Consider the following 15,532-nt stretch of genomic DNA (forward strand, 5'->3'; position numbering starts at 1 on the left):
TTCATTTGATTTTGAAACACATGAATCTATTAACTATAAAATGAATTTTAAAGCAAAATGAAAACATTTATATTCTGTACTTAGCTGTAAAACAAATATATCATTTATTTAAAAGTTCTGTTCGTTCATAGTTGAATCAAGGTCTATGACATGGCCTTGTGCTGCTAAAAGTATGTGCCACTTAGCTTTCCACTTTCCTATTTTAGATGAAAATGAACATACATCCCCTCTCTTTCATCTTTGCTTTTAAATAACCAATCTTTGTATCACAGGTTTTTATTCTCTCCAAAGAAAATGAATGATTGATTCAGGAAATGAATGCTACCAGTTACTGAAGAAGGAAATAGATTTACTTTGGGCTATGAATTTTTGTCCATTGCCAGGTCTTTTATTCTCTTGACTCTTTAACCTTTTTGAATGAATTGTTCTTCTGCAAGAGAGTAAATAAGTACCGAGAAACATGTCTTTTCTTATGCGTAAGTTAACAATGGACTGTTGAGAAGAATGCTGGTTTGTGTGTAGAGACTCTCCTCCTCATCTCAGCCTTGCACCTGGAAGCACTTTTACCACTTGTGTGTAGAAGGAGTACTTTTTGTGAGTAGTATGAAATGAAGGGCAGATTATGTATTAGTTTCTTATTACTTATGTAACGAATTACCATAAATTTAGTGGCTTAAGCAACACAAATGTATTATTTTCCTGTTCTGGCAGTCAGACATCTGCAGTGAGTCCCCCAGGGCTAACATCAAGGTGTTGGCAGAGATGCGTTATTCTGGAGACCCTAAGTGGATTCAGACCCTAAGTGGATTCGGACCCAGACCAGCAGGGAAGCCGGTGTGGCTGGACAGAGCCAGGAGAGTTACAGGAGATGAGCTCAGAGAGACAGGGCTGGGGCAGGTGTTACAGGAATTTCTAGGCCCCAAAGGACTGGGCCTTTTACTCTGCATGAGGTGGGGAGCCATTGGACACTTGAGAGGAGAAGACTGGTTCCAGAAGGATCCCTCTCACTGTTGTGTGTGAACAGATGTTTAGGGTGGGGTAAGAACAGAAGCCAGGAGACCAGGAAGCAGATTATTGCAGTCATCCAGGTGACAGATGATGGTTTGGACAAAGGTGATAGCAGTGTGGGGTGATGGATATATTTTGAAGATTGAGCCAACGGTATTTCCTGATGGAGAAGATATTAAATGTATTCTTCTCTCTCTCTCTCTCTAAATGTAAATATAAAAGGAAAAACAATTGAATTCTCCCTTTGAACTACTCCTGGAGCATAGGAACAGGTGTGGAGGGCGTGGAGACTTACACAAAACTATTGTCAATGGCGTGAAGTAGGAGCGCCTCAACAGCTGTGAAAGGAACCTTCCCATTTTGCTGTGTGCAGCTGTATATTTGAATCTTTTACAACAACAGTGTAGCTTTATGTTACTCGCATAGGTTTTTTAAAAGTAATGGGTAAGACTGACAACTTTTACCAAGGACACATTTCTCTTCATTTAGGCAACATGTATGCCATTTTAACATGAGCTTTACAGAGATGCAGGTTAATCAAGGGAAATAGTTTGCATCTACAGTTAGCAAGGGCACTGCGAAGTGCCATCGAACCATCTGATAAATACAGCATTAGAAAGAAAAATTCAATCAAGAATGGAACAATTATATTTGTTATTGACTCAGGAGATTGAGATGTAAATACAATTGAGGTTAACAGATACATGATTATAGATCATGGTGCATTTGTTTAGAAGGGAGACAATTTACTGATTGAAAAGAAAATAGTGGTCAAACCATACTGTTAGAACACTTGAAGGGAGAGAGGTACAGGCTGCCCCCCCTTTTTTACAGCAGTCCCATAGTGCAGTATTATTTGATAAATTCTGTATAGATTTCCACATTTTTCATATTGATGTGGAAGGACAACTAATTAGAATGAGGGTGGCTCTGTAGATTATTTTTCCCAGAATATCAAGCCTTTCTCTGAACAGAGAGGCTTCTCTGGTATTGAATATATTGTTTGAAACATAACATATGTAAAAATAAACTGAATGCTTTTTTTGAAAGTAAGATTTAGCTAAGTGTGAGCACATGCATACAAAAGTGCCTTGTGGTTCAGAGGACTCAGTGCAATAATTATAGGAAAGTGCTCTAAGTTCTAAAGCACTACAGTGATATAAGGCATTGTTTTCCTTCTCACTTATCTGCTTTTGAAGAGGTTTGAGATAGTCCAGACACGGTTTTCTAGATATGTAAAATGATGCATTTGAACACTGTTTTTTAAAAACTGAATAATTTGAATTGGAAAATTCCTAAACTCCAGTGGAAGTTTCCTTAATTTGGGGGGCTCCTTCTTCCTCATTCTGGATGGTGATAATCTTTATTGTCTTAAACCCAAACCAGAAACAAAATTTCTTCCTCTCCATCATGTTCATGGCTAAGTCTTGTTGATCTCCTCTTCTCTCTGATGCTATGTATTTGTAAACTCAGATTGTTTTGGTTTTAGAAAGGTAATCTAAACCCTATAATTTCAGAAAATATGTCTCCAACAGGGTCTAGAACAGCTCCCAGGAATCATATACTTTAATATTTCTGCAGTGAAACATATGAATAGTCACACCAAGTGGGTAACTAAAAATTATGCATAGTTTCATAGCTCAGGGCAGATTTTGCCACAGAAGACTTTAGATCAGGTCAGGTATTGTTACCAAATCAGTTATTGAGAATTATTTTTTAGTGTCCAGAACTTTTGGGCTTTGGAATTGAGGATAAAGGATTTTGGAATTGAGGTTGAAAGTTGTGAGCCTGTTGTGTAATGGCTTCTGGAGGGCTTGATGCTACAGTTCTCCCATCTCCGATTCATCCCTTATATTAGCAAACAATTTCCACATTTTGTGCTGCTTCACCTCTGCTACCATTGTTTTCGATAAAACTGGGCTGTTCACTTGTAACCATCATCAACTCCACCTTCCACAGAGGGCTTTCCACTGGCACCAATTTGTAGTTTTTCTGCCTACTTTTTTCAATGGCAGTCCTATACCTCAACTGTTCTTTATTATTATTTTTTTTTTTCTTTGAATTTTATTTTATTTATTTTTGTATACAGCAAAAATTAGTTATCCATTTTATACATGTTAGTGTATATATGTCCATTTTATACATATTAGTTATCCATTTTATATATTAGTTATCTATTTTATACATATTAGTTATCCATTTTATACATATTAGTGTATATATATCAATCCCAATCTCCCAATTCATCAACTGTTCTTTAGATCCGACTTCCTCTCTATGTCCCAATCTCTTGTTTCTTACCTATTTTGTAACAAGGGACCAGTGAACTGTGATTATCCCCTGATCCTCACAACAATCTCGAGGTGCCTGGGACTTCAAGTTTATAAAAGTTGTGGGTGAGAGAATTTTCCTCATTATCTCGATCGAGTGACTTTGCTTCAGGGTTTGAGGGCATTTTCTATGGAATAAAGGGCAGAGTTGGTCTATGGCTACTCAGAAGTTCTTTTTAGTCATTTCTATTCATAGCCCTATTCTAGAATGATGAGATTGCTGGACAGCCGGTGCTAAGAAAGTGTCAGCCGTGGTGTAACAATTTCCCTGTTAGAACAGGATTGTTCTGTCCAGGGACGGCTTACCTAGAACAGAAAGAGGCCGCCTTCTGCACGGGCATGCAGGACTGATAGTCTGTCATCAAAAGGCAGATCTGAAAAGGAAATGTAACTTTCCCTCATGCTTCCTTCTTATTACCTCTCTATACAATAACATTTGAGAGAAAAATATCACCTACTTTTCTAAATAAAAATAAATCTGGGCCTGATTTCCCCTGTCAGAAGTTGGTGAAAGTCCAGTTTTGTCACTGATGCCAGGAAGCAACAATCCCCCTACTTTAGAAGAATCCAGGTCCTAGTCCAGAAACTTTGAGATGCTCGTGTCTACGGCTGTGCAGTGGAGGGAGGCTGGGAAGCTCACTCCCTCTATGCCAGCATCAGGCTTGGAGTGCTCTTGGCAAGGCGCCTAACAGAGGCCTTACTAACTGGCAGATCTTTCGCACCTGTAGAAGTACTCACCCCTTTACTTTCTGAGTCTCAGGAAAACCTTGGCATAAGCCATCACTCCCAACTGCAGTTTAAAGCGTTCGTTCCCAGCCTCTCTGCGTGTGACGTGACACACCCTCAGTGCGCCTGAAACAGGCCTGTGGACCAGCCCCCTCTGGGAAGGAACCTCAGACCTTTAGAGACAGGTGCAGGTAAGGAAAGGAGATGCCTCCTTTTTAAGTCCATGTTGGTAAAAGAGTCCCAAACAATAGTTGATTGCTGTTATTTTTTTCCCTATTATATGAACACCAAAGGAAAATCAAGATGGGGATAGATTAGTTTGACAGGCTGCCAGACCTCACATGTAAATTTTGCCTATTTTTTTTTTTTAATGTATTTTATTTATTTATTTTTGGCTGTGTTGGGTCTTCGTTGCTGTGCACGGGCTTTCTCTAGTTTCAGCGAGCAGGGGCTGCTCTTCGTTGCGGTGTGTGGGCTTCTCATTGCAGTGACTTCTCTTGTTGTGGAGCACAGGCTCTAGGTGCACAGGCTTCAGTAGTTGTGGCTCGCGGGCTCTAGAGCGCAGGCTCAGCAGCTGTGACACACGGGATTAGTTGCTCTGCGGCATGTGGGATCTTCCCGGACCAGGGCTTGAACCTGTGTCCCCTGCAGTTAGAGGCAGGTCCTTAACCACTGCACCACCAGGGAAGTCCTGCCTATGTTTTTTAACTCTGGAGTTCCTTTGCCTACATTTTTGTCCCCCTTTCTGTGGGATATAGTCACGCAGGTCCTCCTAACAAGCAGTTACCTCTTTGCTCTTTAGCTAATAATGTTAATAGTTGTCACATGTTCTAGAATTGGCCAAATCCTGTTCAAGGATCTACCTCTAATTCTCACAACTCCACAAGATATTATCGTCTCCGTTTAACAGATGAGGCTCAAAAAGTTTAAGTAATTTTTTCATTTTAATATTTCCAGTAAATAGCAGAGGCAGAATTTGTTCTTTTTTTAAAATTATTTATTTATTTATTTTTGGCTGTGTTGGGTCTTAGTTGTAGCATACGGGATCTTTCCTTGCTGCGTGTGGGCTCTTCGTTGTGGCACATGGGCTTCTCTCTAGTTGTGGCACTCCAGAGCCCATGGGCTCTGTAATTGTGGCACAGGGGTTCAGTAATTGTGGCATGCAGGCTTAGTTGCCCCACAGCATGTGGGATCTTAGTTCCCTGACTAGGGATTGAACCTGCATCCCCTGCATTGGAAGGCAGATTCTTAACCACTGGACCACCAGAAATGTCCTGCAGAGGCAGAATTTGAAGTAATGTCTATGTAACTCTTGAAAGCCCATGAAATTTCAAGCATGTTCCTAAATCTTTTAGCATGAGATTTAAAATACAACCTTCCCTTAATGGCCTTACCATGAACTTTAACTCATTGCAAAATTCCCTAAGATAAAGTTCCCAAGCTCCGTTATGTAACTTCTTGTTTTTGTGAACCTAAGGAGTATGGAACAACTCAAACAATTCTTGCTGCACTGCAGGGGGAAGTATTTTATTAGATTATTTTTACTTATGTCCTATAGTTAATTCTCTCATTTCTTCTTAGAGTTTTGGTTTGTAGATAATTAAATCCATGCTCTTTTCTACTTACAGGTATAAATTGAGCATCTTCCTGAGAGCTGCAGGTCCATGTATCATTCCATGCCTTTCTTCTCCTAGGTGTATCTTCATAACATTGAGGGATCAGGTGGTTGGAGGCCTATGTTGGTCCCATGACATAAATGTTTCTAATTCAAATACTAAATGATTTTCTTCACTCTCAGGCTTGGCAGATTTTTCCTCCTGATTCGTCTAATTTTCTTTAGATTGTAACATGGCTATTTTAATCACAGTGCACTGTGATTGCTTGTTGAGGTCATCGAATCACGATGCCCAGGGCAAGTGTTGGAAAAGCGTCACCTGAGTTTGGTTTATTTCCTGTCCATTGTATTTCCCGGATTTCACATTTAAGCTTCTGTATTTTAAAGCAATGACTCTTTTGCAGATTGCGCCGTAAAAGAAAACTGGCTGGCTCACTTGTTGGTGACATTCTTTAAAGTGTGAATCTTCTGTTTTATAGGTTAGGTAACAGATAGGAAACTGGAAGTAGTTGTGCCGGAAGGAAAAGAATGTAAAGTAAGAAATGGGAGTGCTATTTGAAAGAGACAGCAACACTTACCAGAAGAGTGAGTCAATAGATTCTCTCTTTTTTTTGAGAAGGTGTTGACTAGACACAGTGCTGACCCTTCTTAGCCCCTTGTGTGAAAACTCCTTCTGTCCAGGGATCCAGCAGGGGCAACATTCTGCTCCGCTCACCACAGCTGGTTGGATTGCAGCAACTGGCCGTAATCTGGTGAGAAGACTATTAGAGGGGCTCAGAACAAAATCTCTGCCCAAACCGAGAGAACCTGGACCGACCTGATTACCCTCTCTTAGAAATCTGAACAGGGGAGTATAGAAAAGATCAAGTAATGAGTGGCAGGTGTAGAAGATGAATGAGGTCGTGGTGAACCGTGAGTGAGGATGTGAAAAGTACGGAGAAAATGAAGGAAGCCGATGGGTAGGAGCAGAGGTGGAGAGAGGGGTCCCGAGAGGAGCGGGCTGGAGAGAGTAGCCGAATCCCATGGAGAAGTGGGGGGCTTGGGCCTGTGTGACCTCAGGCAGCCGTAGGTTTGGTACAGAGCTGATTGCGTTTTTCTTTCCGGGCTTCTGTGGGGCCTCTTTGACATCAGTGATTCCCGCTTGCTCGTTCCTATGTGTATCCTGACAATAAACTCCATTTATTGATGGAGGAACTTGATGGAGATTTTTCAACAAATCAGCAGGTCAACACTCATTTTAAATGGCACTTTGTACCCTCAGCCCAAATTTATTCTTTTATTTGTTAGTGCAAGAAATAGAAAGGATATATAGAAATTTACTTTTGAACATAATTCTACTGGATGAAGGGCATAGAGTTTACTCATTTTTCCCTTCATGTAAGAGGAACTTAATGTTAGTTATATTCTCCGGGCAAGAAGGTGAGTCAAGAGAAAAGACAGCAATCAATCTATCATGACTGTATGTTATAAGATCAGGAATGCTCCTTTATAGAGAGAATGAATCATGTTGACGGTGAACTATATTTATGGGTTGAAATTGTGTTTATTCAGCAAAGTCTAATTTAACCTGTGTTGTAAGTTAGGGACTTTGGGAGAAACTGTACTTCACAAGGTTAGAGTTCTGTTGAGCTTATTCTTCAGTTTAACTGAGGGAAAGCAGATTCAGACATAATGCAGGCCTGATGGTGATGTGCTCTTGCATTTCTGAATTAGGCAAGAAATAGGGCAAGGAACAGAGAATATGAATGTTAATTCAAAACCCGGCTCTAAAACTTACTAAGTGTGAGCTTGGGCACATCACTTAATCTCTACTGTCCTTATATACAAAATGGAGCTGATAGTAGTATTAAGCATGTAGTATTGCTTTCTGAGAATTAAACAAAATGACGTATAAAAGGACCTAACACAAGAATTGGCATCCAGTAAGGACTCAAATACATAGTTGTGAAGGCAGTAGTTGTATGTGTTATAGTGTTGTATTAGTTGTCATTATTAGTGTAGTCCAGATTGGCTAACTATGGCCCGTGGGATTTGTCTGGCCTGTTTCTATAAATACTGTCTTACTGGGAGACAGTGGCATCCTCTCATTTGCTTATTGTCTGTGACTGCTTTCACCCTACAACAGCAGAGTTGAATGGTTGTGATAGATCACATGGCCCACAAAACCTGAAATATATACTGTTTGGCTCTTTACTGAAAATGTTTCCTGATCTTTGGCGTAGTAGAAACAGGAAACAGGAAAAACTTAACAGTCTTACAGATCTGCTCTTGAGTTCTGATTCTACCCCTTAGTTTGGTGAAATTGGGCAAGTTTCCCTCTGAGACTCAGTTTCCTCATTGGTTACAATGAGACATAAATAGATGTTACTGTGATTACATATGGTTGTTGGAATGTATATGAATATTTACATCCGTATCTTTTCACATTCCTTCTGCATTTCTCTCCTATAGTAAGGAAGGTAGGCTGATGGTTCTGGGTTTAATTTAATTGTTTCCAAAATAAAGGTCAAAACATTGCTAATTTATGCTTTATGTATACATTATCATTTACCTATAAGTGGGTAGTTGTACTTCATCTGAATTCTTAGAACCAAGTAGGATTGCTCAAAGCCATGAGCAACATTAGCTGTTACCAAATTTAAATTAAAAATATTCTTCTCCAAGGGGATAATAATTTGTCTTTCAAAGTCATTAAAACAAATTTCTTAAGGAACATTAGATAAATGCACTCATAGCTTCAATATTTATTTATTATGCTTAATATAAATTGAGATAACTTGATATTTGCATCATGGTTATAATTAGAATTCTAAGGTAGACAAGACTTACTCCTTTTTTTTTTTTTTTTTTTTTTTTTGTGGTACGCGGGCCTCTCACTATTGTGGCCTCTCCCGTTGCGGAGCACAGGCTCCAGACACGCAGGCTCAGCAGCCATGGCTCACGGGCCTAGCCGCTCTGTGGCATGTGGGATCTTCCCAGACCGGGGCACGAACCCGTGTCCCCTGCATCGGCAGGCGGACTCTCAACCACTGCGCCACCAGGGAAGCCCAAGACTTACTCCTTTTGAGTGGTCCTAATGGGTTACTGGACTTGGTCCGATCCATCTGGTGAATGGGTAGAGAAACAAATGTGGTCACAGCTTCCACTTTCTACTGCAGACAAGTGCAGGGATGAATTAATCATAGTCGAGTTCTCTGGTGATTATATTTAAAGGCTGACTATAACGTGACATTTTCATGCAAATCACTCTTCTTTCTCTTCAGTCTTAAAAATGTTTAGATTTCCTAAATTTGTCATACTCAAAATCACTCATGAATAACTACTTCCTATTTTCCTGCTAATTCAGAAAAAAAACACATCATTTTTAGAAATTAAATACTTGTAGATATATCCCATTTTTAGTGGTCAGAGAGGCATATTATTAAATGTGTGCATGCTGAGCAAATTAGTTTTGATTTTTTTTATCATTGTTTTTTAATTTCTTTTTTTCTTCTATTTAAAAAATTCTTCTTGGTTTACTTTTCTATGTTGACTTAATTCCCATCTTTTGGATATTCATTTTTATATACCCCATTGTGAACCGTGGGTCTTAGAATGCAGAACTTTAGTAGTGGAGCCTGGAGATGGTGATATTGAACATTTTATCTAATTTTTAATATTTTTTCCCTTTAAAACTAATTTCCAAATGCTGTGTTCTTAACACTTTTGCCAAAGGTGGTGGCATTGCCTCAGGAGACCTCTATCAGATGCAGTTTCTCAAGAGGCATCGTTGGGTAGGTGTGTCAAGTTATCAACATATTAATTAGGCTAATTTTTGACAAATGTAGTGAATTCAACAAAATCAATGTGAATTTTATAAAAAAGACAGGATAATTCCTCATGAAACATCTTATTTCTATTCTTTAAAAAAAGACTTCCCACATCCCCAGACTTCCCACATTTAATAATGTCTTAGGTATAACATGCACATAGTAGACCCTTGCTAATAAACCTGTTGAGAGAATAAGTGAATTTGCAATCCTGGTCTCTCAACCTGATTTAAATATATATTTGGGGGCTTTCCTGGTGGCGCAGTGGTTGAGAGTCCGCCTGCCAATGCAGGGGACACGGGTTTGTGCCCCGGTCTGGGAAGATCCCACATGCCACGGAGCGGCTGGGCCCGTGAGCCATGGCCGCTGAGCCTGCGTGTCCAGAGCCTGTGCTCTGCAACAGGGGAGGCCACAACAGTGAGAGGCCTGCGTACAGCAAAAAAAAAAAAAAAAAAAAAAAAAAAAAAAAAAATATATATATATATATATATATATATATAAATATATATATATATATATATATATATATATATATATTTGGTGATATGACCAAATAAACCATATGGTCCATAAACCAATGGGCCCTTCTTAGACCCATTTTTCATATAAAAGGAGAAAAGTAGAGATTGGGTACCATGAGGGAGGTCTGAATCCCATAGCTGACTTGGATGCTACTAGGCCAGGTGACCTTGGACAATTTCTTTAAATTTCCTGGCTCTTCATCCCCACTTCCACTAATGAAGAGCCTGGACTAGATGGTGTCTAAGCTCCTCTAGCTCTTAACTATACTGACTATGTTTCTTTTTATTTATTCCATTTCAATAGTTTAGATCGATCACTTAGGATAAATAAATAGAACTCATACAAAGAATGTATCATTTACATATTCAGACTATACAGTGCTTTTTTAAGGTCTTCTACAGCTCTGGTAGGAATGGTATTGGCTGACCATAACCATCTTAGCAGAGCTGAAAAGAATTATCTGCAACATGCTTCTGAGTTTGATTCTGTATGAAACATGTATGCTGGTCAGAGAAATAAGTTTAGATGTGATTGTGTTTAAGTGTTTAATGTGAGTAAGTTTAGATGTGATTGTGTGATACGAACATATGTTTATTTAAAAATTGTTACTAACCATAATAATACCACTTTCTATTAAGGAAGCATAATGATTTTTGAGACCATGATTAATTACCAACTGGATAAAACATTCATGCAAGATCTTGACCAGGTGCTGTTGGCTCACCTTTGATTTTAGTTGTACCCATGGTACAGAGTTCCAGGTCATCTCCTACTGCTGGTGGAATTGGGTCCTAACTGTCTGCAGTAACCTTGATACCACACCCTTAATTAGAATTTTACATCTTCTTTGCTTCTGTCTGCTTCCTGGGATCACTTCCCACATAAAACAATCTGCCGTCAAGTTCTTGTCTCAGCTCTGCACTTGGGGTCACCCCAACTAAGACAAGATCATCTGAATAATAATATATTATTACCTTTCAACATTTGAAATAAATGTAGGATAGGAAGTACAAATTGTACTGTTCTCTAGAAGCCAGAATAAACACGCCTTTAAGAACTCATAATCTTAATTATAAATAAAAACTTAAATAACCTTGGCTCACTTTCAACAAAAATTTAGCTTTTGAAAAAGAGATTTTCTGTGCAGTGTGCATTCTAAATCTATTTGGGCTTTTAAATTTTAACTGCTCAAGGACTCAGATAGTGGGAACATTTGTTCTACAGCAAGCCTAGAGGCTGTTAAAAAGAGTAACCCGACATCTTGGAGCAGCTAGAAACTACAGAAGGAAGGCTGACTTTGAGAAAAACGCCACAGCAGGAATCCTACCTGTTGAGATCTGACTCTTGGTCTCGTATCTTAGAAACTCCTTAAATCACTAACAACTTGATTTTTCTCCTAAGATTCCCATATAAAATTAAAGCTGTCGTTTATTTGAAATTCATCTAAAGAATTTAAGAAAATGTGAGCATTGTGGGTTCCAGAATATTCCTTGCACATGAAGGTGTCTTCATGTGCAAGGTTCATCAAAGCTGTCTTGACTGGACTCCCTAGCACTCAAAGGAGCATAGACTTAGACCCTGAAACGATCATTGACTCTAAGTCCTTCGTAATACTCTTGAGGGAAAACAGGTTTTGACTTGTCCAGTGTCAGACAGTAACAGCAGACCTAGGTTTCCTGCCTCAGGCTTCTGCTCCAACGGGATCGCATCAAATCCTGAGGCTCCAACTGGATGTGAAAACTTCCCATAATGTGTTGGCTCAGGTGCACATACTAGTGTTAAATATCAAAAAGGAAGAACAGAGCTAAGATTGACATGCATACTATTAAGGGAAAATAAGGAAGCTATTTGTTTTTGCAAACTGCCTGCAAAGATAATCAAAAATTAACAAAGAAGTTGTGTCTTACTGCATATTTACTGGGGCAAATATCCATTGAAAGAAAGCTTAGTAATATTATTATTGTCCTCAGGTTAGAATGAAATCTTTAAAGTCACAGATATTTCAAAATCATCGTTATTATTGTGGATTAAAATTCAATGTTAAGTTATAAAACTTTATATAAATTATGAAGTGTCTGAAGGCACCTTTTTTTTTTTTGTGGGTCATTTGAGCAATACCAGGAGGATGTTTCTTGCCCCCCGATTTCTTTCTCACTTGTGTCTCTGGTGGCTAAAATTTTTGCCTTTGGTTCCTGCCTTTTGGTTTATCTTCATGGTGGACAGCTAAAGGGATCTCAGTGAGAGACAATGGATTACCAGCTTGAATTACTTATTAGTGATCTTGTAAAGAGGAGAAACCTGAGGAAATGGCACATAAAGTAAATAGGTTTTGATGTAAGCAGCAGGGAACCAATGAACTACATTTTGGTGAGAACAAAGCAGAAGCAAATAGTTGTAAAAAATGAGAAGCATTCAGAGAAAGGATAGAAGCTGTTGAATAATAATGTTGCTTATCCCACAGTTTTGTTTAGAATTTGCTCTGATGGCTAATAATGTATAGAGGCTTTTTTTTCTTTTTAATAACAACACATTTACAACATTTATACAGTGTTTTACAGATTATCAAGCACAGCCATAGCCATGATCTCATGTAAGCAACATTGTTAGTTAGCCAAGACAGGTACTAGTAGTTCCATTTTAGAGACAGTGAAATTGAGGCACAGGGTTATCCAATGACTTGTCCAAGTTCATGTAACCAGTGTACAGGGAAGCTAAGATGGGAACTTGCATCTTCTGGTTCTGAGCCCAGTGCTCTTTCTCCTGTACCGAACTGAGCAGGGGAAAGAGTTTATGCTTCAGAGTCAGGCTTGCATTTGTCACTTTTCTTGCCAGCTGTGTGACCTCAGGCATGTTACTAACTGCTCTGAATCTCAGTCTCTCCATCTATGAAAAAGAGTGAATAATAATACCTACCTTGTAGACTTGTGAGGATTCCATCAGGTAAAGTAAGCAAAGCAACCAGCTTAATGCCTGGCACATGATAGGTACTCAATACATGGAGCTGTAAACACCTGGAAAAGATACATACTGTCCCTATTTCCCTTTCCCTACCTTTAGAGTGAAATGATGAATCAGCAACTTTCCTGTTTATTCAATGATATAGCATCTCCTTGGTTTACTTTAATTCTTGAAGCTAGCTCCTGCAAAAGTGTGTGTGTGTGTGTGTGTGTGTGTGTGTGTGTGTGTATAAATGTATCTGTGAATGTCTTCAGGTACACCTGTACACATGTACCCACAGGTGGAACCAGACATAGTGATCAAACATGGAACATTTGTCTGCTACAGATAACTAGAAACAGGATCATTACTATAAATCTAACTCAACCAGGTGGGTCCTAGCTCTATGACCAAGCTCCAGAAGCACAGGCTTTGTACTCTCAAAACACCTGGATGATACCTGGAGTTCCCAGCCTGATGACATTGGAGGTTTCAGGCAACTTTCTTTAGCGGACACAGCTATAGACTCAAAAAGTTGCATTTATTTTTGAGTATACTTTATTTACAATTATTCATTCTTTCTTGAAATCTTTTAGAATAGCCTTGATTAAAATCATGACATAAAAATCTTCGCTGTATTTGTTACATATGGCACAGAATAATTTAACACTTTATGTTTCATTGATGCACAAATGGAAGAAGCACCTTGTGCAAAAGCAGTACAGTAACTTAGTTCAATTTGGCTATGGTAGCATTTTTAAAAATGACCATGAGATGGTGCTGTGCCCAAGTAGATTAAGTATGCTTTAAACTGAAAGTTTTCCCTAATTATGGCACTTTATTCTTTAAACTTAGAAGAATCTACCATTCAACTTAAAGTAGAATAAGGTTGGTCGCTCTAACAATATTGACTAGGAGTGAGTCCTTTGATCACAGATCCATAAATAATTCAAGGACTGTTTCACTGGAGTGAGGGGTGTGTTAAAAAGCCTTAGTGGGACTTCCCTGGTGGTCCCGTGATTCAGACTCCGTGCTTTCACGGCCGAGGGCGCGGGTTCAATCCCTGACTGGGGAACTAAGATCCTGCAATCTGAATGGCTGTGGCCGAAGAAGAAAAGAAAAAAAAAAAAAAAGCCTTAGTAATCAGAACGTCCCCAGACTAAACAAAGGGCCCAAAGGTACCATTTTATTTAGGATCAATCAGCTATGTAAAAGCAGCATTGTTTTCACCACCCTCATAGAATTGTGTTAAAAGTCTTCCCACAAAATTAGGTCAACATCCAGTTTATTTAAAGAGCTGACATTTCTGTTACATTTTAATCTGCTTTGACAGTAATGGAAGGTCATAGAAACATTAGAACATGAAATTCACATTTAAATTGACATGATACAAACATGCACACATGTATATATTGTGTTTTCATTAATGACTTGCTTTTCCTCCATATAAGTATATAAATACTGAATAAAGTGCATGGGAACATGTCTGTACAAGAATACAGATACATGTTTGTCTATATACACTTGAATAGATAATTATGGAGAGAAAAAAACATAACACATTTGTAATATATATGTAGTCAAAAGACTTATCAGGCAGTATTTATGTTCATTCTCATCAAGATTGAGTATATGGGTGTAGAATCTGTAGTCTTTTCTCTAATATATAATGAGATGGGCAGAGTTATAAACTAAGGCAAAATTAATTTAGAGTAGAGACTTTTTAACATTTGTATCAGTTAGTATGGTATAATCACGAAAATAGTTTAGTTCAAATGCAGCCTAGATACTAGCAGCTTATTATAAATTCTAGCTTTGAAAAAAACCCCTTTCAATGTACCTAAAAGGACATAATTAGGACAGACCTAATGCATTTCCAAATTACACAACAGAATCTCCCACATTCTTTAGTTTTCAAATATATAGTTTTTTCTAATGGCATACAGCAAAAACTATTTCTCATTCAATAGAAATGCTTCAGTATTGTCATCACATATCTAACATCCATTCCAATAAGAGTGTGCAATTTAACCTAGAGTAATAATATCAAGGTGAATTAATTGCTGTTAATCTCTGTCTCCTTAACAAACTTTTCTATGAAATATTATATTACTGCTTTTTAGGGGGTGGGATGTCCAGTGTCAGTGAGTAATAAATGAGTTTGTTTTCAGGAAAGTAGAATAAAATTTTGCTCAAAACTATGATAGTCATAGATGGGGTCCAGGTTGAAGCTCATATTCCTAAACTAATTGCAGATTTTGACCTCAAGTGGTATTTTCCCCCTCCTTTGTTTGGTTGGTATTCGTTGGCAAGCAGTCAGGAAACTTACTGAGAAAACTACCCTTGGAGTTGAAATAAACTTGTTTCTGAGCCAGGTGAGAAGGAAATAAATTGAACTGATTCTCCAAATGTCTGTTAATTACTATTTTGATAAGTGCCATTCAAATTAGGTCCTTTTCTTTAAAGGCAAAGATCTTGTTTTAATTGTTTTTATATACTTAGTACCTAGGAAATTTCTTCACAGATGGTGTACACTCAATCAGTGATTGTGAATCCAAAGCTGAACAGTTTTAGTAAATAATATA

This window comes from Hyperoodon ampullatus (genome assembly GCF_949752795.1).
Source record: "Hyperoodon ampullatus genome assembly, chromosome: 16".
NCBI lineage: Eukaryota > Metazoa > Chordata > Mammalia > Artiodactyla > Ziphiidae > Hyperoodon > Hyperoodon ampullatus.